This window comes from Anolis carolinensis, unplaced genomic scaffold, assembly GCF_035594765.1.
Source record: "Anolis carolinensis isolate JA03-04 unplaced genomic scaffold, rAnoCar3.1.pri scaffold_7, whole genome shotgun sequence".
NCBI lineage: Eukaryota > Metazoa > Chordata > Lepidosauria > Squamata > Dactyloidae > Anolis > Anolis carolinensis.
In genome coordinates this window covers 18896376-18923941 of record NW_026943818.1, presented here as the reverse complement: position 1 = coordinate 18923941, position 27566 = coordinate 18896376, and the positions used below count along the sequence as shown (strand labels likewise).

Genomic DNA, 27566 nt, shown 5'->3' with positions numbered 1-27566 from the left:
TCTAGGCATGCTTTGGAAACAATCTAACTCTATCATCTATCTAACTACATCTAGACTTAAGTAGTCCAGGATGATTCCCAACAAAACAAACAACATAGACAAGGCAAAGGCTTCTCCTTTCATTTCCGGTTCAAGAGGCGGTGTTCATCTCTGGCTCTGAGGATGTGTCTTCTCCATTTCCATTTCCAAGCCAAGGAGCCTGTGTTGTCACCTCCTGGTAGTGTGAAAAAAGAGCATCTTTTTGCCTTTCCCGCCGAAGCATTACCTATTGACATACTCACATTTGCATGTTTTCAAACTGCTAAGTTGGCAGGACCATGGCTAACAGCAGGACCTCATGCCATCCCGTGGATTTGAACTACCAACCTTCAGGTCAGGATGAAGCCATAGCACGCTACATTGACTAGGTTAGGTTATGATAAGAACCCATAGGCTAATGGTTCTCAATCTGTAGGTCCCCAGATGTTTTGGCCTTCAAGAAATCCTAAGAGCTGGTAAACTGGTTGGGATTTTTGGGAGTTGTAGTCCAAAACACTTGGGAACCCACAGGCTGAGAACCACTGCCATAGGCCTTAAAAACTGGCCTTCTAGAGTTGCCAGGTCACCCAAGTACGTTAGTTCAGCCTTCTTGATCAGAAAGCAGGGTGCCACTAATTAAAGTAGCAATTATCCAATTGTCTGGGTGCCGATAAATATCGATTCTTCGCTCAAGACCTGTTTGCTCCCCCCAAACCCATCCCTAGTTCCTGTATCCTCCTGTTCTCGGCGCATTTGTGGGAGAGAAAAAAGAAAAAGAAGAAACCCTCAATTAACCAGGTTTTGTTTTTTATAATTAGCTCCCCTAAAAATAATTCATCGGAGGTGTTAATAACCCCATTTAAAAATCTATTAAAGCTGCTTCTTCTTCTTTCTTTTTTTTTTCAAGAAAAAAGTTGGTTCGACTCTTCCGCGCCAGGTTGCTGGTTCCCTTCAGAGCTACGGTAAGACTTCCTTTTAATATTTCTCTCCCCCCCTTTTTTACATTTTGCCGCGCGCTAATTAAAAACAGTGGGGCTGCAGTTTGGAATAATATGCGGGAGAGGTTATCATCGGCGAGGCGGTGGGGTTCTGCTGCTTTTCACCCCTGCTTGCTTCTCGGATACATTTGAGGCCTTAAGAGTGAGCTGGCAGGGAGCGTGAAAGCACAGATTGTTTGGGCCCCGTGGCATTTGCCAACTTCCGAGCTGCCCCTGAATGGAACTTCTGGGAAGAGGTAATTGGCCCTAAAAATAGTTTTTAAATCTAGTTACAGTCGCCTCTTCCCAGGGCCCGGAATGCAGGAGGGTATGTGTGACCTATAGCCAGCAGGCTGCTTGCAATTAAGATGACCTACAAGTGCTCCCTGGAATCCTGGAAAATGTGGTTTTTAAATGGTATTACAATGTTCTTTAAAACGTATTCAGGGGTATGATTTAAAAATGCTTGTTGTTGTTATAGATGATGATGATGAAGGTGATGTCATCATCGTAATAATTTGTTTATTTATTTACTTGCTTGGATACCCGGTATTGCCCAGGTTATTTGAAAAGGTCATTTTTAAAAATTGTACAAAATGTGTAAGATTGTTGATTAAATACAACTGACATCATGCCAGGTTCACGCCAAAAAACTCCATCAGTTACTTAAAGTTTGTTATGTCAGGCAAGTTTGGTCTGGATGTGTCATCAGTGTGGTTTAGTGTATTCTCTGGCTGCAGGGCAAACTACAACTCCCACTATGGTGAGTCAGTCCCCTCAAACCCCTTCAGTAGGTTATATAATACTAGCTGTGCCCGGCCACGCGTTGCTGTGGCGAAGTATGGAGGTATGGGAAATAAAGTATTGAGGAACTGGTGGAAGTTACGGTAAATATATATAAATGGGTTATATAGCTGTGTGGAAGGGCCTTGAGTCTACACTGCCATATAATCCAGTTAAAATCAGATAATCTGTATTTTATAGGCAGTGTGGAAGAGGCCTAAGTGAGGCCTAACTCTGCCTGTCCCCTGGGCTGAGTGGGTTGCTAGGAGACCAAGTGGGCGGAGCTTAGCCTTCTAACTGGCAGCAATTGGATAAAAAACAATTATTCCTCTCCCTCTAATTAGGACTTTATTTTTCTTTTCTTTTTGTTGTATGAACGTAGAGGCATGGATGAGGGGTTGTGCTGCCAAGTTTAGTGTTTCTGGAATGTGTAGTTTTGTTGTTTTGTCCTAGGCCGAAATTTCATTACCCTTTTATATATATAGATTGTATGTAAATTTAATTTGTAAGCCGCTCTGAGTCCCCTTTGGGATGAGAAGGGCGGCATATAAATGTCGCAAATAAACGAACAAATAAATAATCTATCCTTCACTCCCTCCCTCCGGAGACCTAATCTGACATTGCGGGAAAACTCCCCATCAGCTGAAGGCCAGTTCCCAAGAGAAATGGACCTTTCACTTGTTTCTCTTTGCTAAGGAATGAACATTGGAAACCAAAACATCCTCTGTCTCATCTTCAACTGCCTGTCTGGCCCTGGGCCTAGGTATGGTGGATCTGTGTCTTATGTTTTCTTTCCTCCCTCCAAGGCCAGGGCAGTGGCAGTTGGGATGGAGGGAGGGCATTCATCTGCCCCTAGTTTAGGTATGGTTGAACGGTGAAGTATAAGTAAGAAAAATTTGGAAGGTACACAGGAAGAACACCATTTGTGTTGGGATTAGTCAACATGATTCCAAGCCAAGTTACTTGTCATCATGGCAAGTAAAACTCAACCAAGCTCAGACTTGCTTTTCCTAAACAGCACCAAGGCTTGAAGGAATCCTTTTATGACAGCTAAACCTTTCCGCATCTGATGCAGTGGAGAAGGATATCAATTCTTCCTGAGAATATCCAGCGTGTAAGCTCTCACTTTTTCTTGCTCTCCGACAAGAGTGATCTTTAGTCACTGTGGATTGGACTGGATTTGAGCAAGGGCCCCTGGGGTGAAAGGGCCGATACATCAAGCCAGTAAGTCGTCTTTTATCCCGAGTTCTAATAATGGATGAAGTGCCATTTCATACAATACCCAAGTTAGGGCTTTATTGATTAACCCTCATCTCAGCATTCCCCCCAAATCCAAGATGTATTGCCTGCTGTAATTTTTACATTACCTGTCAAATTCATCTTGTCTTCCTCGGGTTATGATGGGAGCCGAGCAGGCAATAAACAACATCATCCAGAGAGTGTGTGTTTATCTAATGAATATACACAGAGCGGGAAGATTAATAAATACTTTGGCAGGGGTGAACGCCACATTGCAGACTGTCCCTATCACACAATGCTGTGTGCAACTGGTTGCGGATTTGCCTCCCTCAGTTTATTTATTTATTTATTTGCAGTATTTATATTCCGCCCTTCTCAGGGCGGATCACATTGTACACATATAAGGCAAACATTCAATGCCATATAACATAGAACAGAGACAGAGACAGACACAGAGGCAATTTAAACCTTCTCCAGCATCCAGCTTCCTGAGGTTATGCTTGATTCCGGCCACAGGGGGAGCAGCTGCTTCATCATCCACTGCGATGGTAACTTCCTCATTCCAACGGCGGCTGGATGATTTTTATGGTGTCACAAATTAGCCTTCCCACATATAAGTGGTATCTAAATTTCCCGAACTATCTTTCGGGTTGCTTAGGTCAGCAACGAGCATGGGCTATATTTTATTTTTAATTGTCAAGTGCTCACCCCGACACGGGCTGGCCTCGAACTCATGACCTCTTGGTCAAAGTGATTTTTATTGCAGCTGGCTACTAACCAGCTTTCACCACAGCCCGGCCCCAGTTCTCCTGTTCCTGACTATTAATAGATAAAACTCGTCAATAACTCCCAATACCACAAGGTTTGTGTCACCTACCTTGGTGTGATAGGTACTTTCTGGTTTTGGAGTAAGATGAAGTCAGGAGGTGGGATTCCCATACTCTCCCTCATCCTCCTTGCTATGCTTAAGCCGGCTCTTTTCCTTTTATTTTATACTAGCTTGGGTACCCGTCGTTGCCCGGGTTATTTGAAAAAGTCAGTTTTAATGGTACAAAATGCATAAGGTTGTGGGTGAACTACAACTGACGTCATGCCAGGTTAACCCTGAGAAACTCCATCAGTACTTAAAAGTTTGTTATATTAGGCAAGTTTGCTCTGGATGCATCATTGGTGGGGTTCAGTGTGCTCTCTGGCTGTATTATATCCTTATTATCTAACATATTCACTTATCCAACATTCTGCCGGCCCGTTTATGTTGGATAGGTGAGACTCTACTGTAATATTACAATATATTGATATAGTACAATATAGTAATGTATTGCCAGTATTATGCTATGCTAATAATATAATATTGTATGTAAATTTAATTTGAAAGCCGCTCTGAGTCCCCTTTGAGGTGAGAAGGGCGGGATATAAATGTATTAAATAAATAAAGTTCAGCAGCTCAGCGCTTTAACACACTAAGCAAAGATGTGTTATCGGGCTCGGGCTGTGGCGCAGGCTGGAGAGCAGCTGCAATGAATCACTGCAATGAATCACTCTGACCAGGAGGTCATGAGTTCGAGGCCAGCTTGGAGCCTATGTTTGTCTTGTCTTTGTTCTATGTTAAAGGCACTGAATGTTTGCCTTATATATGTAACTAGCTGTGCCCAGCCACGCGTTGCTGTGGCAAAGTGGTGGTGGTATTGGTTAAAAGTTGTTGTGGAATTTTTATTTGACGTTATTTGTATTTTTTAATTAATTTTATTGTAACTTATCTTTTTTATTTATTATGTTTTATTATTTTGTCGTATTATTTTTAGTTATTTTGTTATAGTATTTTATTGTATTAATTTTTTTAGTGTTTTTAATTATTTTTATTGTATTATTTGTATTTATTTTATTTTTTATTCTTTTATTAACACTGGGCTGAGTGGGTTGCTAGGAGACCAAGTGGGCGGAGCTTAGCCTTCTAAGTGGCAGCAATTGGATAAAAACATTTATTACTCTCCCTCTAAGTAGGACTTTATTTTTCTTTTCTTTTTGTTATATCAACCTAGAGGCATGGATGATGGGTTGTGTTGTCAAATTTCGAGGTTGGAGGGCCTGTAGTTTTGTTGTTTTGTGGGTCGCCGTGATGCCATCACTCATTTATATATATAGAAGATGTGATCCGCCCTGAGTTCCCTTCGGGGTGAGAAGGACGGAATATAAATGCTGTAAATAAATAAATAAATACATAAATAAATTATCATCCTGCTGGGAGGCATCTCTCATGTCCCCACAAGCTAGAGCTGACAGACGGGAGCTCACCCCATCTCGCAGGTCAGCGAGCCAACCTTCAAGCCAGCAGTTCAGCCGGCACAAGGGTTTATGAGTGGTGCAGTATCGAAGGCGTTCAATGTAGTATCGATAATAACGCAGCTGTAAGTGGTATAGCGAGTTTGTGTGACAATATCCTTAATTTGTCTGCTGCTCTCTATCGTCAGCATCATCCTTCGCCTCCGAGAAGCACGCAATCCCAATTCTATAATGAAACAGGCTTCTGTTTTCTGCCAGGGCGAATCCTGGAATCGCAGCCCAAAGGCATCATGGCTTGCAAACCCTGCCGTGACGACTACCTCACTTAGGCTGTGGACTTAGTTCCTTGTTGTCGGAGGGATCTGTGTGTGGGTTTGCCCCGGGGCCAGTCTCCAAAGCTCCCCATCCACGGGTTAACCAGCTGATCCTTTAATGCACAAAGGATCCCCAACCTGCTTAACCTCCGCCCGTCCACGTTACAAATAGGGAGAGATTCGCCTCAGACTGCTAATGCTGCTCCGAACAGTGTTCTCTATTATTACATCCGAAATCCGTTAAAATTTCACACAATTTCCTTCACAGCAGTGTCTATAATAATGCTAGGAGCCAATATGTTTCTATAATTGGTTCTGGAGTAGGGCAAAGTCCAAAGCAATTAATCTGGGCCTCTTTTCTTGTTTGCGCCCGTAGAAAGCTTGACAGGGGTGGTGCGTAATTGGAAGCGAGTAGCCTCTATCCCCCTACTTTAAATTAATATTTTCCTGTTCTGATTTAATTTCGCCCGGTAACAGTGACACAAAGACATGGCGTGTCAAGCGCTAAGTAATCTTCGGCAGCCTGCTTAGGCGGGAACTTTCTATTCATCAGTAATATAGTGACCTGTATATCATTCCTCTCCCAGCACACAATATTTCTGTCAAACAGGCAGATGCATTTAAAGTGGTATATAATCAAGCCGCCGATGAAGAGACGGGGCAGGAGCAAGGGGAAAAGGCCCCCAAATTCTCCATGATGGACACATGAATCTGAGGAATTATATGTCTATGACCAACATTCACCCGCTGCAATTTCCAGGTCCAAAATTGTGCTTTTCTAAGGTTTTTCTGGGATTGCTACATGTATATCCCTTGCTTGTTGTTCATATCTATGTTTTCCTCCAACATCTAGTTTACTGCTGCCACGGAAGATCCTAAGCTCCTCAAACCCCTCCAGTAGGTTGAGTTAGTCATGGGGGTTCTGTGTGCCAAGTTTGGACCAGATCCATCATTGGTAGAGGTCACAGTTTCTCTGGTTGTGGGTGAACTATAACTCCCAGAAAGGAAGGTCAGTTCCCCCAAACCCCTCCAGTAATCGAATTTCGGCGTATCAGGTATGTGTGCCAAGTTTGGCCCACATCCATCAGTGTTTGGATTCACAGTACTGTCTGGATGTAGGTGAACTACAACTCCCCCAAATCAAAGTGAATTTTCCCCAAAGACCTCTAGTATTTTTTCCTGGTCATGGGGGTTCTGTGTGTCAAGTTTGGTCCAATTCTTTCTTTGCTCATTGATTACAGGTGAACTATACATCCCGGTACCTACAACTCCAAAATGTACAGGCCAATTCCCCTCAAAACCCACCAATATTCAAATTTGGGCACATCAGGTATGCATGCCAAGTTTGGTCCAGATTCATCAATGTTTGGGTTCACAGTGTGCTGTGCATGTAGGTGAACTACAACTCCTATAAATCCCTCCAAGTATTTTTTTTTTCTTGGTCATAGGGGTTCTGTGTGACAAGTGAGTTCCAGGTCCATTGTTGGAGTTCAGAGTGCTCTTAGATTGCAGTTGAACTATACATCCCGGTACCTACAACTCCAAAATGTGCAGGCCAATTCTCCTCAAAAACCAACAGTATCAAATTTGGGGATTTCGGGAATTTGGTCTAAATCCATCATTGTTTGGGTTCACAGTGTGCTGTCCATGTAGGTGAACTACAACTATAAATCCCTCCAAGTATTTTTTTTTCTTGGTCATAGGGATTCTGTGTGACAAGTGAGTTCCAGGTCCATTGTTGGTGGAGTTCAGAGTGCTCTTAGATTGCAGTTGAACTATACATCGCAGTACCAACAACTCCTATAAATCATGGTGAATTCTCCCCAAACCTTTCTAGTATGTTGTTGCTGCTCAATCAATTCCTCTGTTTGCTGTGACCATAGAAAAGACTAGGAAAGGGTTATGGGAGAGTCAGTAGGCGGGACCATTCGAATTCCATACCAATGGAGAGTCAGTAAGACTGGAATGTCTGTGATGGAGGAAATACAGAAATTCTAGGATGAAATTGTTGCCGTATGAAAGCCTTCACTTTGGTGGTGGGCGGTATGGTCTTTGTGGAGGACATTGGCAGGGGTTGCACATGTTCACAATACTCACATTAACACAATCACCATAAACAGCTTGCATTCTTGGATGAATCTCCTTTGAGGTGACACCTTCTGCTCTCAAGAATTAAGTGATAGCAGGGTTCCATACTTCACACCTTAACAACACAACCGTCCAATGCTAAGGCTTCCCCGTCTGCGCAGGGTTCCATAATTCGCGCTTTAACAACACAACCGTTCAATGCTAAGGCTTCTCCGTCTGTGCAGAGTTCCATACTTCGAGCTTTAACAACACAACCGTTCAATCCTAAGGCTTCCCTGTCTGCGCAGGGTTCCATAATTCGCGCTTTAACAACACAACTGTTCAATGCTAAGGCTTCCCCGTCTGCGCAGGGTTCCATACCTCGCCCTTTAACAACACAACCGTTCAATGCTAAGGCTTCCCCGTCTGTGCAGGGTTCCATACTTTGCACTTTAACAACACAACCGTTCAATGCTAAAGCCTCACTGTCTGCGCAGGGTTCTGTACTTCGCACTTTAACAACACAACCGTTCAATGCTAAGGCTTCCCCGTCTGCGCAGGGTTCCATACTTCGCACTTTAACAACACAACCATTCAATGCTAAGGCTTCTCCGTCTGCGCAGGGTTCCATACTTCGCGCTTTAACAACACAACCGTTCAATCCTAAGGCTTCTCCGTCTGCGCAGGGTTCCATACTTAGCGCTTTAACAACACAACCGTTCAATCCTAAGGCTTCCCCGTCTGCGCAGGGTTCCATACTTTGTACTTTAACAAGACAACCATTCAATGCTAAGGCTTCCCCGTCTGCGCAGGGTTCCATACTTCACACTTTAACAACACAACCGTTCAATCCTAAGGCTTCCCTGTCTGCGCAGGGTTTCATACTTCACACTTTAACAACACAACCGTTCAGTGCTAAGGCTTCTTCATCTGCCCAGGGTTCCATACTTCGCACTTTAACAACACAACTGTTCAATGCCAAGGCTTCCCGCCAAATGGAACTGTAGAGGAGAGTCTACTGAACAAGCCAGGACTGCCACCTGTTGAAGAGTTACGAAGGTGGAGGCATTACTTTTCATTCAACCCTCGTAACTTACACAAGTGAAACTCAGACAGGATACCAACTGTATGTGAATCAGGGATGGCAAGTCACGCACTCTCACTGGGTAACTTTTGGGCAAATCTCAGCCCAAGAAACCCTATTATAGGGTTGCTGTATGTTGGAAATGACTTGAGGCCACATGACAACGATAGCGTGCCTCGCAAACAGTGGGATCTGTCTCACCATGGTGGAAAAAGTTCCTTCCAACGTTTGCAGGATATCAGGCTGTCATTGGGTCTGTCTTGCATCGTGCACGCCCCTTCCAACAAAACCTAGTAAGAAAAACATGAAAAATCACGCTAATAAAGGGGAAGAGAGTAGGCGTGTATGTGCCGGCAAGAATATATATGTAAATAAACATAAGAGGAACAGATGAGACAGCAGGGGAAGAGAAAGGCATGCCAAGCCAGGTCGTTAAATCAAATCACAGTGAAAATAATGGCTAAACTCTCTCTCTTACTTGTAGCACTCAATTTATGTAGTCAATATGGCAGTGAATGAATGAGCAAAGGTACTCAGAGCACAAATCTAAATTCAATATACATATCTTAGCAAGGAAACAAAGACAGGGAGGGAAGGGGAAAGGCCTGTTCTCCCAACGCATATAAAACGGGGCCGCGGCGTTGACGCCAAAGTCGGGGAGGAAGGGCAAAAGGAGGGAGAAATAAACTAGCATCATTTAGGGTGACGGGTCCCCTGTTTCCAACTATCTAAATATAGCTAGACGGTGGCCACAAATCCAGGCCTGACAAGGATCTTAGCGGAGGTGTCAGGAAAGAAAGGATGGGAAATACAGATTTTTTTAAAAAGCCACTGAAATCTGTTGGAAAGCATGCCTTGACTTGTATTTGTTGCAGTTGTTGTTGTGTGCCGTCAATCACAGTGTTTTCCAAAGCTGAGAGTGTGCTGTTTGTCTAAGGGTTTCATGGTTAAGCGAAAATTCGAACCCTGTTCTCCAGTCATATTCCATTTTTCCCTTTTAGTATTTCTTTTGGTGAGTTATTTAATTAACAACTAGCTAAGATACCCAGTAATTATAAATATTAGAAATACAGTAGAGTCTCACTTATTATTCTGGATTATCCAATGCATTTTGTAGTCAGTGTTTTGGTGCTAAATTCGTAAATACAGTACAGTAGAGTCTCACTAATCCAAGCCTCACTTATCCAAGCCTCTGGATAATCCAAGCCATTTTTGTAGTCAATGTTTTCAATATATCGTGATATTTTGGTGCTAAATTCGTAAATATAGTAATTACAACATAACATTACTGCGTATTGAACTACTTTTTCTGTCAAATTTGTTGTAAAACATGATGTTTTGGTGCTTAATTTGTAAAATCATAACCTAATTTGATGTTTAATAGGCTTTTCCTTAATCCCTCCTTATTATCCAAGATATTCGCTTATCCAAGCTTCTGCCAGCCCGTTTAGCTTGGATAAGTGAGACTCTACTGTAATTACTACATAGCATTACTGCATATTGAACTACTTTTTCATGTATAACATGATGTTTTGGTGCTTCATTTGTAAAAATCATAACCTAATTTGATGTTTAATAGGCTTTTCCTTAATCCCTCCTTATTATCCAACATATTCACTTATCCAATGTTCTGCCGACCCATTTATGTTGGATAAGCGAGAATCTACTGTAGTCCTTGTTTGTTGTTAGACTTTATGAGTGGTCCCATTAGAAAATCTGTAACAATGTGGACGAACTACAACTCCCAACCATTCTAGGCCAATTCCTCCTAAGCATTGCAACTATTCAAAGTTTGCCATGTTGGGTATGCATGCCAAGTTTGGTGCAGATGCATCGTTGGTTGGGTTCACAGTGCTTTCTGGATGTGGGTAAACTATAACTCCCAAAATCCAACATCATTTCCCTCCAAACCCTGCCAAGTATTCGAATTTGGGCATGTTGGGTATGCATGCCAAGTTTGGTGCAGATACATCGTCAGTTAGGTTCACAGTGCTCTCTGGATGTGGGTAAACTATAACTCCCAAAAATAAAATCATTTCCCACCAAACCCTGCCAAGTATTCAAATTTGGGCATGTTGGGTATGCATGCCAAGTTTGGTGCAGATACATCATCAGTTAGGTTCACAGTGCTCTCTGGATACGGGTAAACTATAACTCCCAAAATTCAACATCATTTCCCTCCAAACCCTGTCAAGTTTTCAAATTTGGGCATTGGGCATGAGTGCCAAGTTTGCTTCAGATCCGTCATCAGTTGGATAGGAGTGAACTATAACTCCCAAAATTCAACATCAATTCCGCCAAACCCCACCAGTATTAAAAATTGACCACGTTAGGTATGCATGCCAAATGTGGTCCAGATCCATTGTCAGTAGGGTACACAGTGCTCTCTGGACTTGGGTGAACTATAATTCCCTAAATCTAGGATCGGTTCTTCCCCTGCAAACCCCTCCAGTATTTTCTGTGGGATCTGTGTGCCATGTTTGGTCACGGTTACAGGAATCTCTGGAACTGGAAACCATGAAGAAATCGTCTACATACATACACAGACATATACATACCCACATACTACATACATACATTCAGTTTTATTATATAGATAGATTATTATAATGATATTCAAATCTTACTCCTGTCCATCACCATGAATATAAATTGTCATTCAAATCATTACACTGCATATAAATCACAACCTTCAACAATTGATTTTGGAGTGAAAGAAAACTAGCCCATCTCCCAATTCTGAATTATTGTATATACTCGAGTATAAGCCTAGGTTTTCAGCCCTTTTTTTAAGACTGAAAAAGCCCCCCTCGGCTTATACTCGGGTGAGGGTCCTGGTTGGCTTATATTTGGGTCAGCTTATACTCGAGAATATATGGTACATTTATTATTTTTCTCTATTATTATTGGTATTATTATATTTATTATTTTTCTCTATTATTGTTGCTACTATTACATTTATTTTACTCTATTTTTATTATTAATAATACCTTTATTATTTCACTCTGATCTTATTATTATTATTATTATTATTATTATTATTATTTTATTGTATGACACAGCAAACAAGATAGGCATGCTGGATTTCATATCACAAAATCACAAGTCGAACACTTCCCAAGTGTCTAGGACTGTGTGATGTATTTTTGGATGATGCGCGCAGATCCCAGTCGGGTGGCCTTTTGCAGTTGGGAGATCGTAATTTTGTCAATGTCTATTGTTTCCAAATGCCGGCTGAGAACTTTTGGCATGGCACCCAGTGTGCCCATCACCACTGGGACCACACTCTATTTATTATTAGTTGTATTATTTTCCTGTATTTATTATTATTATTATTATATGTATTATTTTACTCTATTATTATTAAAAGGATACACAAGCACATTTACATTGAAGAAGATGAGAATCATGATTTGATCAGAGTTGGACAGTCTTATCTTAAATTTGAGCTTGATGTAAATATTCAAAAACATTTAACCTACCGATGCCTCAATTAATGTATTTTTATTGGTTTCTATTTTTATTTCTGAAATTTACCACCCTCGGCTTATACTGGAGTCAATGTTTTCCCAGTTTTTTTGCGGTAAAATTAGGTGCCTCGGCTTATATTCGAGTCGGCTTATACTTGAGTATATATGGTAACTTTGGGGACAACCACGCAAAGCCCTACAACTAAACTTCAGAAAACAGCTTCTCTGCTCCGTCCTTCCAGCCCGGCACATGCAAACACACACACTCACATATATGCCACATACTTCGATTCTGATGTACAGTTTGAAACAAATCAATAGCGGTATAATAATACTCAGCACGCTGTGTAATTTTTATATCATTAGTTTTCATTTTCCGCTCCCTATGCATCAAAAAACTTACAACGGCCTCGTAAAGTTTATTTAGTATTCCATGAATTCCTAATCAGTTTCATTTCATAATGATTCAGAGCGGCCGTTGCCGGGGCTCCGGTGTCAAAAAATCGATAAAACCAACACCGTTTTTCCTGATGGCGGCTGCAAAAGGATCTATTGTGGGGGAATTATGATTTATGTCTCGGTCTGTCACAAGGCAGCGGCAAACAACAGACGGGCCCCCAAAAAAGGCAAGATGGTCTCCGATAATAAATTATAGGCCTGGCCTGATGGTCTTGGGCAGACCCACACATCCATACACACATGCACGTCTTTCTTTTCGCCCACTTTTCCACATCTCCATGCATCTCAACAAAAGCCACACAACTTTGCCTGGCATCTTTACCACTCTTGTCCTTTATCTTTGGGGGTTGGCTATTTCCAAGCCAGTACAAAAGCCCATGCAGATTGATTGGATGACTATGCCTTTTGTGGCCAAATCTGGTGTGATTTGGTCCAGTGGTTTTGTTGTTTACTCCATGGGAATTATGCACATTACATTTATAGATAGATAGATAGATTATTATTATATCATTCTATTATTATTCTATTATTATTGTAGTATATTATCATATTATTACTATTACATTATTTATTATTTATGACTACATTGAAACTAGAATAGAGAGAAATCAGCGAATGGATGTTCCATCATTTCTATAGTGGTTCCTTCTGACATTCATTAAGTGGCGCTATAGAGAGAGAGGGTTAACCAAGGTGGCCTCTTTCCTCTGATTTGGTCATTTGGCAAGCTGCATTTTGCACCAATTTGAACTTCCGGATCACCGACACAGGAAGGCCAATGTAAAGGGCATTACAGTAATCCAGTCTCGAGATGACTGTAGCCTGGATCACCGTAGCCAGGTTGTCCCTAGACAGATAGGGCCCAGCCGTCTAGCCTGCCGAAGATGAAAAAAGGCAGTTTTGCTAACGGCTGAGACCTGGGCTTCCATCGTCAATGAAGGGTCCAAGAGGACTCCCAGACTCTTTACCAGTAAAGACAGGCGTAGCACTTCGCCATCCAGGGTTGGCAACTGGATATCCCCACTGCCCGGTCGGCCCAGCCATAGGATCTCCGTCTTTGCTGGATTCATTGCTTTAATACCCTTTGCAAAGCATGAAAACATAATACATTAAAGCATAATACATTGCTTTAATACCCTTTGCAAAGCATGAAAGCATTTCTCTGGCCTCTAGCCTCCCTTTTGTTTGCAATTCTCACACTCCTCCGAACCCTGAATTCCAAACGGTCAGCTCGATCTAAGGAACCTGTCTCGTCAAGATCAGCCTGCTCGTTAGTTTGCTGAGCCTCATTATCAGACTGAGAACTGTCCTCCCTTTCCAAGTCCATTTGCACCTGGCTAGTTTCAGTATCAACAACATCATTCCTTGCTGTGGGAAAATGAACTAGCACTCCTTGTTCCTCATCTTCTACAACAGGGACATTTTGAACCTGATTGTGGACCTGAATCCCATCATCCTCATCAGAGTCAATCTGAGGTTCCAGCTGAGTCACAACACGCAAGCTGTTGTGAGTCCTCCGGAGTGCTCTCGGACGTTCCCTGTCTCACCTTCCACCTGGCATAATGCTGAGAGGACAGCCCAAAGATCAAGGGAGGAGCATTAGAGAGGAGGATCGGGGCAGTTGCCACATTTCTCGTTTTCCTTCCGGCATAAGGATGGAGCGAGCAGTCCCAACAAAAATGAATTGGTGGGCCACATGCGGTCTGCGGACCGCAGACTGGACCACACTGATCTAAATCATGAATAAAGATGTTGACCAGAACCGGGCCCAGGTCGAAACCCTGCTAATGGCACTCCACTTATCGCTTCTTTCCGATTCTTTTTAATTCAGTTTTTTCACTTTCATGGAGTCCGTCTGCCCCTAACCCGAGTGAATATGGAGGCAGATTTTATCCAATTGAAGCCTCCAAAGAAAAAGGGGCAGGCAAAGCAACCAAGATCTAGGACAGTGGTTTCCAAACTTTGATCCTCCAGTTGTTTTGGACTTCAGTTCCCAGACTTCCTAACTGTTAGCTGAGCTGACCGAGGTTTCTGGGACTTGAACTCCATAGCAGTTGGAGGACCAATGTTTGGGAACCACGGGTCTAGGGGGAAATAGTTGGCTCTCCATGAGCTCAAGGAGATCTCCAGAAGGTCCTATGGGACAACCGGTTCTGCTTTAGCCCTTCTCTTTGGTGCAGCAAACATAAGTAGAAGCCAACTGTCCTGAAACGAAGTTGCAATTCTACAATCAAGGGATCTGTGGATGCAGAGAATGTAAGATTTAATATGTTTAGAATGAATTTGAGGAAAGGGCCGTAGGAGGGATGGGGCTATTAGTATAAGAAGGTAGAAGAAGCGTCTCGTTTTGAAGATTGGGAAAGAGGAGGACATCACAACGGCGGGTTGATGTGTCGAACGTCTCCCCATCTCCGAATCTCTCCGGCATATTTCTCCATATCATTGGAACCACGGGGCGCCCACCACGGTTGCCCGAATGGATGTTCCATCATTTCTATCGTGGTTCCTTCTGACATTCATTAAGTGGCGCTATAGAGGGAGAGGGTTAACCAAGGCGGCCTCTTTCCTCTGATTTGGTCATACATCAGCAAGCGCTCCAGGTTAAATGCCGACAATACCGCCGCAGATGAATAGGCAGAAGGAGTGCGGGAGATACTTCACCCTGTGCTACTTAACCCAAGGAAATGAGTCTCAAAGCCGGTGTCACGGTAAAATATGGACGCTCACTTAGATAATGTGAGCTCGGGAAATTCTCTCTCTCTCTCCACTATTTTCAGCCTTTACAACTGTCTGTACTTTAAGATGCAAAGCCCCCCCTCCTTTCTGCCACGAATAACCCGTTCATATTCTGCCACCGGTAGCGGGGTTTATGGGGGATTTATCTTTATTGCACCATCCGGGAAGGATTTTTAACTCCTGGCAGTCTGAGGAACGCTCTTAGGCCTTGGAATAAGAGTTTCCCAGTAGGTTTAGGCATCTCAGTGAGGTCCTTTTTCGAAGGTCTGCAGCACAGTGGTTGGTTCTCACCAGGGTTTAAGGGGATTTGCTGCTTCACCCACTGCTCTTCCACCAGGCTCTGCCTAAACCTCCACCCACATTAAATACAAAGTGAAGATTGACAGCAGGAACATCGGCCAGGACTTCTGGGAATAATAATAATAATAATAATAATAATAATAATAATAATAATAATAATGACTCTGGCAGAAACCAGTGCAGGTGGTTCCGGTGGTGATTGGCACGTCGGCATCATAAACTGGACACAGATGGAACTGGACAATTTGGACAGAAAAACAAGAAAACTCATGACCATTCATCATTCACTGCACCCTCGCAGTGATGTTGACCGGTTATATCTGCCTAGAAGATCAGGGGGCAGAGGACTCTTGCAAGTAAAACAAGCAGTCAAAGAAGAAGAACATGCCCTGGCAGAAGATGTAAAGCAAAGAGAAGAACCTGCTTTGATTGAAGTCAAAAATCAGAAACTCCTCAAAACACAGCAGACAAAGAATCCGTACAAGAAAGCCGCACTACAAACTAGAGCTGACAGCTGGCACAACAAAACATTGCATGGAAAGTTCCTTGACAAAATTGAAGGAAAAGCTGATAAGGAGAAGACCTGGCTCTGGCTCACGAATGGGACCCTGAAGAAGGAGACAGAAGGCCTGATCCTTGCAGCCCAGGAGCAAGACATCAGGACAAAGGCAATCAAGGCCAAGATCGAAAAATCAGCTGATGACCCAAAATGCAGACTGTGCAAGGAAACCGACGAAACCATTGATCATCTCCTCAGCTGCTGTAAGAAAATCGCACAGAGAGACTACAAACAGAGGCACAACTATGTGGCCCAAATGATTCATTGGAACTTATGCCTCAAGTACCACCTCCCAGCAGCAAAGAACCGGTGGGATCACAAACCTGCAAAAGTATTGGAGAATGAGCACGGAAAGATACTGTGGGACTTCCGAATCCAGACTGACAAAGTTCTGGAACACAACACACCAGACATCACAGTTGTGGAAAAGAAAAAGGTTTGGATCATTGATGTCGCCATCCCAGGTGACAGTCGCATTGACGAAAAACAACAGGAAAAACTCAGCCGCTCTCAGGACCTCAAGATTGAACTTCAAAGACTATGGCAGAAACCAGTGCAGGTGGTCCCGGTGGTGATGGGCACATTGGGTGCCATGCCAAAAGATCTCAGCCGGAAACAATAGACATTGACAAAATTACGATCTGTCAACTGCAAAAGGCCACCCGACTGGGATCTGCACGCATCATCTGAAAATACATCACACAATCCCAGACACTTGGGAAGTGTTCGACTTGTGATTTTGTGATACGAAATCCAGCATGTCTATCTTGTTTGCTGTGACATAATAAAACAACAACAACAAATCCTTCCTCACCCAGAACTATACTTTTGGGCAATGAAAGGATGGGCACTTGGTTCCTTCTCTGTTTGTATGTGTCAGAGAGAACTTTCCAAAATCGATTATTTCCCCTCAAAATATGTTGGAAGAACTTGAATTTTTAAAATAAAATCAGGCTGCTCATATACCTGATGCCCATTGGAAATCCTTACCAGTGAGCTGATGCTCATCTTCGCAATGTGCTAACAGGAATTAACATTGTGACTCTGCCACATAGCTATGGAGCCATAAAGTTACAGACTTAGGCTGTGATATAGGATCTTAGCCATCCAAACATCATCATCGCCCATCACGTTGACTCTTGGATGTTTGAAACGAGATGGGGAAAAAAGGACCCGATATCAAAGACCGGAAGCCGATCTTTGAGAAGCGACTGCAAGCAAATGTGATGCAAATGAGAACAAAGTAACTGTGTAAACAATTTATATTTTGCTTGCTCCCGGCGCGACCTCCTCCCTCAGGCAACTGACGTGAGGAACTGTTGAAATAAATTACTGAATTGTCACATTTGTCTACCTTCTCTTTTAATAAGCATCATGCAGGGAAGGAGGGGGAGAGAAGCAGAGAAAATCTGAGTAAATGATTATTGCATGTGTTGGTTGTTGTTTTTTTTTAATATCACAGAAATAATTGCTAATCAAAGCATCGCGTCGCGGGGACTGGCGGGAAGCGTCTGGACATCCTCGCTGGAGAATGTTCGAAGGAGGCAGGACACCTCATTTCCACCTCCATCTGACAAAAAAGGAAGGGGGGAAAAAGATTACCAAGCAGTCAAAAAGGAAAAAAAATCAAAGTCACACTGTCCTGGGGAGCGCCGGAACAGTGACATGTCCCAGCGTGCCCAGAGAGCGGGCACGCAAGCAAGTGAAAATTTGGTCTCTGCTAGGTGAGGAAAGTCAATGCTTCGCTTCTTTTCGTGTCTCTCCTCTTCTTCCTCATCCTCTGAAGTTATTTTAGCAAATAAGATCTACTGGTACTTTTCTTCTCTCTTCTTTGGTCTCGTCGTCTCGCCGTCTCGTTCTCGTCTGACAAAACCCGCACTTTTCTCATCCATTGTCCTTAATACCAGTGGCGCAGCAGGTTAAACCACTGAGCTGCTGAACTTGCTGACCAAAAGATCAACGGTTCAAATCTGGGGAGCGGGGTGAGCACCTCCTGTTAGCCTCAGCTTCTGCCAATCTAGCAGTTCGAAAACATGCAAATGTGAGTAGATCAATAGGTACCACTCCGGCGGGAAGATAACAGCGCTCCATGCGGTCATGCTGACCACATGACCTTAGAGGTGTCTACGGACAATGCAGCTCTTGCCAACCTAGCAGTTCGAAAACATGCAAATGTGAGTAGATCAATAGGTACCGCTTCGGTGGGAAGGTAGCGGCACTCCATGCAGTCATGCCGACCACATGACCTTAGAGATGTCTATGGACAACGCAGTTCCTGCCAACCTAGCAGTTCGAAAACATGCCAGTGTGAGTAGATCAATAGGTACCACTCCGGCGGGAAGATAACGGCGCTCCATGCAGTCATGCCGACCACATGACCTTAGAGGTGTCTACGGACAATGCAGCTCCAGCCAACCTAGCAGTTCGAAAACATGCCAATGTGAGTAGATCAATAGGTACTACTCCGGCAGGAAGGTAGCGGCGCTCCATGCAATCATGCCGGCCACGTGACCTTGGAGGTTTCTTCGGACAACGCCGGCTCATCAGCTTTGAAATGGAGATGAGCTGCAACCCCCAGAGTCGGTCACGACTGGACTTAACGTCAGGGGAATACCTTTACCTATTCACTTTTCCACATAATCACCAGACAATTGGATACATTTCTGCCAATTTCTGGAAATGTCTACGGACAGCGTGGCAGCCACGTGACCTTGGAGGTGTCTATGGACAATGCCGGCTCTTCGGCTTAGAAATAGAGATGAGCACCAACCCCCAGAGTCATACTCGATTAGACTTAATGTCAGGGGAAAACTTTTACCTTTACCTACACTTTATCCAAATGCTTTGAGGCCAGGAGCATTGGATTTATCTCCAGTTTTTGGAATATTTAGATATGCTTCGTAAGATGTCTTGGAGATGCAACCCAAGTCTAAGCAAGAAATTCATTTGTGTTGGATAAACAGTTTCTACACATAGCCTGAAGGTCACTGTAGACAACATTTCACATCAGTTCGTGCAAGACACAAAGTATATGTATGTTGAACTATCAGAAAACAACGATGTCACTGTTTGTATGGCTTTGGGTCTTGGAGCATTTCAGATTTCAGAATTCCAGATAAAGGCTGTCAGCTCTGTCTTTGGTCCATCTATCCCTATATTGCTTTTCTGTTGGGTGGACAGTTGTTTTCATTACAGCGAGGCAGAAACTCCATGGGAAGTTTTAGCTTGAACTTTTAAAGGAGCTATCCAAGTTGCTGAACCTGAAGGGCGGAATATACCGTATATACTCGAGTATAAGCCGACCCGAATATAAGCCAAGGCACCTAATTTTATCACAAGAAAACATTGACTCAAGTATAAGCTGAGGGTGGTAAATTTCAGAAATAAAAATAGAAACCAATAAAATTACATTAATCGAGGCATCGGTAGGTTAAATGTTTTTGAATATTTACATAAAACTCTAATTTAAGATAAGACTGTCCAGCTCTGATTAAATCATTGTTCTCATCTTCTTCAATGTAAATGCCCTTATGTATCCTTTTAATAATAAAAGAGTAAAATAATAAATGTAATACTAACAATAATAATATCAGAGTGGAAATAATAAATGTATTATTAATAATAAAAAATAGAGTAAAATAAATTTAATACTAACAATAATAATAGAGTAAAATAATAAATGTAATAGTACCAATAAAAATAGAGAAAAATAATAAATATACTATATATACTCGAGTATAAGTCAGCCAGAACCCTCACTCGAGTATAAGCCGAAAGGGGCTTTTTCAGTCCTAAAAAAAGGGCTGAAAAATTAGGCTTATACTTGAGTATATACAGTAAATAAAGTGTATTATTATTATTATTATTATTATTATTATTATTATTATTATTATTATTATTATGACATATGGTCATTCTTACAGAGTTTAAGATGTTAGATAAGACAGTGAAATTGTGGCTATTTATACTAAACAAAAGCTATATCTGTTTTTGAGTGTCAGATGGAAATATCAATTAAAATTTGCCTTCCTCTTGTCTAACAATATCAAAAACAAGCTAATTCTTCCAAAGTACCATTTGGGAAACTGGGTATCACTTCTATAAGGTCCCCATTTCTCAAAGCCAGTAGTTCGTCTTTGTGTTGTTGAAGGCTTCCATGGCTTGAATCACTGGGTTGCTGTGAATTGTAAACCTCACTTGTTTAGTTTCCAACAGACATCACAACCTCCGAGGATGCCTGCCATAGATGTGGGCAAAATGTCAGGAGAGAATGCTTCTGGAACATGGCCAGACAGCCTGGAAAACTCTCCGCAACCCAGTTTGTCTTTGCTTTGCAGAAATGGCAGAAATCCTTTTTTAAAACAAGCAGTTGGTCTTAGTGAACTGAAAGAGAAACGAAACAATTGAAGTTGGGTCTTTTTTCCCAGAGTCTTGGCCTTTTCCTAGTAGGGGAGAGAACAGTTATCGGAGGGCCGGGTTTCTTTGGATGCCCTGCTGTGGACATCTGTATTGGCAGACCCTCATCACGGAGCACCCATCGAGCCGCGCCAATTGTGTGCAAGGATTCTGACAAGAATGCAACGTTCCCGTCGGGATAACTACCTGCCTGGAGGGACAAGGGATGGGTTGCACAGATAGATTGCGAATCTGAGTGACAGTTTAATCCAGGCATGGATTTGTCGATATGTGAGTGTGTACATGCCGGCCCATTGCCTTTTCCAAATGAAGTCCTTTCCTTCCTGCCTTTTCAAAACGGATACATACGGCTTGATCACTTTCCAAAAGGTCAAGGATGGCTATAGAGGGTCCATCATTAAGGTCTCAGGACCCCTGTGGAAGTAGAAAAAAATCTGAATAATTTTTTAACCTTAAAGAACACTTTGCTAGGAATCTCTAGGTCCTCCAGCACGACTCTGATCAACGTCTGATAAGATAGTTTTGGAGGACCTACAAATGTTTAGGGAAATGTTCTCTCTCGGATTCTGTACGTCCTCCAGAGCAATTCTAGATTCATATTAAGATAACATATTAATCAAATCTGTGAATAATCAAATCTGCAAACAAGTCAGTATGAGAGCCTTCACTTGGGTGATGAGTAGGATGGTGTTTGTGGAAGACATTGGCAGGGCTCTTGGACATGTTCACGACGCTCGCTATAACCTGCAATGTCATTGGAGGGAGGGCCATCTATATATATAAAAGGGTAATGACATTTCAGCCTAGGACAAAACAACAAAACCACAGATCCCAGAAACACTAAACTTGGCAACACAACCCCTCATCCATGCCTCTACGTTCATACAACAAAAAGAAAAGAAAAATAAAGTCCTAATTAGAGGGAGAGGAATAATTGATTGTTTCCAATTGCTGCCAGTTAGAAGGCTAAGCTCCGCCCACTTGGTCTCCTAGCAACCCACTCAGCCCAGGGCAGAGTTAGGCCTCACTTAGGCCTCTTCCACACTGCCTATAAAATACAGATTATCTTATTTGAACTGGATTATATGGCAGTGTAGACTCAAGGCCCTTCCACACAGCTATATTACCCATTTATAATGGACTTAATGTCTGGGGAAAACCTTTACCCTTTACCTTAACTACCACCAATTCCTCAATACTTTATTTCCCATACCACCATACTTCGCCACAGCAACGCGTGGCTGGGCACAGCTAGTTGGTATATATCGCTATTTGTGGAAGTGGGAGCTTGTCTGCGTAAGTGGACACCTCAGCCATATACACACATACATATTTTCATTTTTATTTTGTGTATAGATTTATGATAGTAATTGTTCAGAATGTAGAAATGTTCTGTTTTCAACCACAACTTCCCAAAACTCTCCAAGGAAGGCCAGAGGAAACTTCTTCTCAGCAAACCCCATGATAAGGTCATCTTGGGATCGCCATGGGTAGGAAACAGCTTGAAAGTGCACAACAAACTGGAAACACCACATCTGTTTCCGGGGATCAGAACTAATTCTCAGGCCCCGAGAAGGAGAGAAATGCAGGCTTAGGAAACTATAAAGGCCGGCAAAAAGGGGAGTGTGGATATTATTTTCTGCCCCCATTCAGATAGAAATGAAGCCTTCCCCTCCCCATTCCCCACCACCCACCTGGAGCCAAGCCACACAATCCTTGATAGATCTTCCGATCGATAGCACATCATAGCAACACAACGGAGGGGGAGAGAAGAGGCACCAAGCCACCGAGTGTAAATTTTTAACTAAATGAATTCTTTCAGGGGTTTCCCTCGTCTCATCTTTGGAAGAGAAAAGGAGGAAAGAGATGGAAGTGTGTGGAAGGTCGTTGCATCTCGCCCCTCTGACCACCCTCCACACGTACCCCATTCTGAGGCTGTTTCCCATCCCTTTCAAAGAAAGAGAGAGAGAGACAAAACCCCTCATATTATTTCTTAACAATCCAACAAATTGCTAACAACCGCTTCCGGAAGAAAAGCTTAAATCGGCGCTCAGCTTGCCCGCCACTGGAATGCCGTTCGGTGTAAGACGATAACTGTCTCCAAAGGTTAAAAAGGAGCACCGGGGTCCCACCGTGGTAAAGTCAGGGGGTCTCTCCGCTGAGAAGGATTTCATTACCCCATGGGGCCAGAGCTAAGCTTTTCCCTTGCTTGCTGAGGGCACCGCCTGAAGCACGAGGCCTACAATTTGGAAGATAATCTTCTCTCCTCCTGGGCCTGCTCCTAATCTCCCCTAACCTGCCACCCCACACCTTGTTCCCTCTGCCCGTCTAGCTGCCACTCTTGCTTTTCTTCCCTCTCCCTCCTTTTCATAAACCCCAATCTTGCTACATATGACATACTTCCACAGGTACCAATGGCTTCACTTCTTCGCCATGCTCTCACTGTTAAAACCGGAACCAACAGATAAACATACATGGTTGCAGTTTAGATACTATGGTCAATGTTTGGACATCTTTCCAGAGCCAATAATAGCTGTTGGAAAAATGTCATCCTGTACTGCTTAAGTCTCTATGGTTAGATAGGAAGCCTAGAAAAGAGTTAGGGACACCTTCCCCAGTTCTATGCATACTCTGACTAGGCTTTACTATTGTTTCCTCCTTCCTGTCCTATTTAGGTCAACCCACCCTTTGATGCTTTAGAAATGTGATCTCTCCTAGGGTTGACATAACTTCCCAATTTTGCCTTTGGAATGTTTATGGCCCTAGAGAAGAAACGACCCTCTAGGTTTGGTCGCCATTCCATCTTCCTGCTTTGTTCCAGAGAGGATGCATTTTGTCCCCTCTACTAGCCAAGATGTAGCTATCTAGATCTTTGTTATTTTGATCCGTCTATGTGTATTAGATCAGATTAGATTAGATAGTTAGCTCCAAACTTTTTCTATCCATCAATGGATTTCTTTTTACCTCAATAAATGCTTTTAAACTTTAAAGCTAACTTTGTGTTCCTTTGCCTTCCTGAAGACACAGAGGCCTTCCAAAACTCACACCGCGTAAGTCTCACTACTGCATTTTACTCTGTTATTTTAATGGGAATTTACCTCATAAAGCTGTGTAAGCCGCCCTGAGTCCCCTCGGGGAGAAGGGCAGGGTAGAAATATCAGAAATAAATAAAAAAATAAAAAAATAAAGGGGTGATTAGAGCTTAACGGCTCATCAATTCCCAACAATAGCAACCCAAGCAGGAGGACAACAGATAAGGAGAGGTTCATGCCTTCCTTGATAGAGTCCATACAAATGCCATTGTTTCCTATTGCAGTGTCCTTGCCATTCACTGATACACGAAAACAAGTAATTGTACCCTCTCCAGGTATGAGTTTAATATCTATGAGGGCTATCCAGAAAGTAGATTACGTTTTGGAATTAAAAATGACCAAAGTATAGGAGAAAACATTTACCATATGCAGTTGGAAGCCAGACTCAAATACCACTTCTCAACATAGTCGGCATTCAAATCTAGGCACTTCTCATAGCGATAAAAGAGTTTGGAAAGTCCTTCCCCACCAAACTTTGCCACTTGGCTTGCGTCTTCAACCAGGCAGGCGTCCCTTTCCGCAGCTGCGCATGTGCATGCACTCAACTTTCCCCCACGCTCGTCTTGGATCGCTCTTCTAAGGTTTTGCAAGAAGCACACCTTTCCTGTCCCAAAAAACGGTCACCATAACCTTCCTTGCAAGCAGTTGCAAAACAGAAGAGCGATCTCGATCAAATAAATAAACGTGGAAGTTTTCTAAGGAAAGAATTGGGGAGTCCGAAGGCCAAATAGCCACAGACCTACACCGCGGCCAGTTTGCTGCTCGATATATAGTCATTGCCGCTAATGACTTAATCCATTGTCCATCATCTGCTCTTCTAATTAACCCCCAAGTTGGCCAGGAAAGAAGTCATATCCAAGATAAGATCTTTCCGCTTTCTTGGCGAGGCGTATCTCTCCCGATCACCCCTCCCGCTCAATTAATGCTCCTGGCCAATTTGCCAATTGATGTTGTATCAGATTAACCAAACAAGAGCGCACCATGAAGTGGTCGGGCATATTGTCATGCTCCACCGGAGGAGGAAAGAGCGGGAATGGGTTTTTTGAGTACATAAACATAAAACCAAGCAGGGCCTTGAGTTACTGTTTGCATAGAAACCGCCGTAATTGCATAATAATTCTGTTGACACGTGCCCAGGCTTCATTTCGTCTTCTTCAACAAAACGACCACAGGGGAGCCTATGTATATGTATGCATGTGCAGAGTCTGTTTTTCCCTCCCAACATTTTCCTCTTTTCTGTTTTTTCACAAGTCTTTACTGTGTTCCATTTTCTTCCAAGGAAAAAGGCTGTTTTTGGCAAGCAGTCAATAGACCGCCCGCCTGCTGCAAAGCTGTCTCTAGGACCAGTGGGGCAATTTGGGTGTGTTTTGTAAGGCCGTCAGTTGGAGAAATTGTCTCTCTGAGGACGTCAGAATCATATCCCATTTTGCGCCCCATTTTCGGAGAGATGTCACACCGGTGCAATTTCCACGCTTGCCTTTAGCTTCCCTGGGCTGTCTGCAAACCTTTGCAGTGAAAAAAACTCAGGATCCTGCAAGGATTTTGTTCATTTTCATGCTTTCCTTCATTCTGTTGAAACTGTCCACATGCTTGTGGATTTCAGTGGCTTTTCTGTGTAGTCTGACATAATAGAGTGGTCGAGCATTTCTGCGTTCTCAAATAATATGCAGTGTCCAGGTTGGTTCATCTCCATGGCTCCAAATGGTAAATTGGATGTTTGGGTGGACGCTGTTGAGGTGGTCCGGGAACTTGTTGAGTTCTTCTTCTCCATGGCTCCAAATGGTGAATTGGATGTTTGGGTGGACGCTGTTGAGGTGTCCAGGAACTTGTTGAGTTCTTCTTCTCCGTAGCTCCAAATGGTGAATTGGATGTTTGAGTGGATGCTGTTGAGGTGGTCCAGGAACTTGTTGAGTTCTTCTTCTCCATGGCTCCAAATGGTGAATTGGATGTTTTGGTGGACGCTGTTGAGGTGGTCCAGGAACTTGTTGAGTTCTTCTTCTCCATGGCTCCAAATGGTGAATTGATTGTTTGGGTGGATGCTGTTGAGGTGGTCCAGGAACTTGTTGAGTTCTCCTCCTCCATGGCTCCAAATAGTGAATGGGATGTTTGGGTGGATGCTGTTGAGGTGGTCCAGGAACTTGTTGAGTTCATCTTCTCCATGGCTCCAAATGGTGAAGGGGTTATTCACATATCTGAACCATATCATGGGATTTTTGTTGCTGTTTCCAGGGATCGTTTTTCAAAGTGTTCCATGTAGAAATTTGCTATGACTGTGTTGAGGGGGCTCCCATGACTACACCATATTTCTGTTATGTTGAATTGATTGAGACTCTATGAAATATTAACTGGAAAATTATAGAAAAATGTGATTCAGAATGTCCCCCCAAAAATAAAGTTTGTGCAGTTTAATATTTATTTATTTACTTACAGTATTTATATTCCGCCCTCCTCATCCCGAAGGGGACTCAGGGCGGATCACAATGCACATCTACATGGCAAACATTCAATGCCGTTAGACATACACTAGCAGCATTAAGTATTATAATGTGTGCTGGAACTCAGTTTGATAGACTCGTATTTTTAGATCTGATTGCGCCTATCTGCTATTTAGTATTGTACTTTATGAATGTTGCTGTAATTAATTAGTTAACTATTTTAATTAATCTGTATTGTATTTTATATTTTATATACGTGTGTTTTATTGTAAGCCGCCCTGAGTCCCCTTTTGGGTGAGAAGGGCGGGATACAAATGTTGTAATAAACAAACAAACATACATACAAACAAATAAATACAACATATATAGACAGACACAGAGGCAATTTAACATTTTCGAGCTTCTGGCTTCATGGGGGTATGCTTGATCCCGGCCACATGGGGAGCTGCCACTTCATCGTCCACTTGTGACACCGAATCTTTGATGAAGTACTTCCTCATTCCTTTCCGCACCCTGCTGGAAGTTTTTTATGGTGTTGTAAATTAGTTAAATTAGCCTCCCCACATAAAGCGGTACCTACATTTTCTACTTGGCAGATGTAACTATCTTTTGAGCTGCTTAGGTCAACAGCGAGCTGGGCTATTAATGGTCCGGAGTTCAATCCAGCCCGGGCTGGCTTTGAACTCATGACCCCTCGTCCAATAGTGATTTATTGCAGCTGGCTACTAACCAGCTGTGCCACAGCCCGGCCACTAATACACTTTTTCATGTTTATTTAATGTTAGAACCAATTAGGAAATTACATGAGGAAGTTGCATAGTATTATTAACCCAGGACTTGAATAGGAAACAATCCATGAATACCAGGCCGAGTATTCCTTGCCTAAGAAAACTCTATGAAACTCATAGTGTGAATTGGTGACTTGGGGGCTCACAAACACAGCGACACTCTTCTCTTATTGGGCCACGGCATGCATCAGGCCTCATGGGTAGGATGTTTCACGTATGTGCCAAGCACATGTGGTTTTCCAAGCATGAAGAAATCCCTCTCTGGTCCCAAAATGTCCAATCCCATCAGTTTTTTGGTGGCTCTTGGAGCAGATAAAGTGCTTTTGGTGGGAAGAGATAGGGGGTAAAAGGAGATGGAAGCTTCCTTGTCGAAAGCAGTGAGGTTTCACCCAGTGCTCAAGGTAGCAAGTTTGGCGTAATGAGGAAGGGACGGCAGGAATGAGCGCAACGAGGGATTAATGAGATCGCCGCGAACAAAGACGAGCAAGCGAACAGGCAGAGGTTTTAAAACATCCCCGCTGACCACAGAAATAATAGCGAGAGAAAGAA

General features: G+C 42.9%; 1 long non-coding RNA gene across 1 annotated transcript in view; it reads left to right on the top strand.

The window, feature by feature from the left end:
- LOC134293051 (uncharacterized) overlaps positions 1–27566 on the top strand; it is a 295247-nt gene that overhangs the window by 158024 nt on the left and 109657 nt on the right. The window contains exon 4 of the long non-coding RNA XR_010000110.1: positions 926–980. This is a non-coding gene — a long non-coding RNA (uncharacterized LOC134293051). The remainder of the gene's footprint in view (positions 1–925; positions 981–27566) is intronic.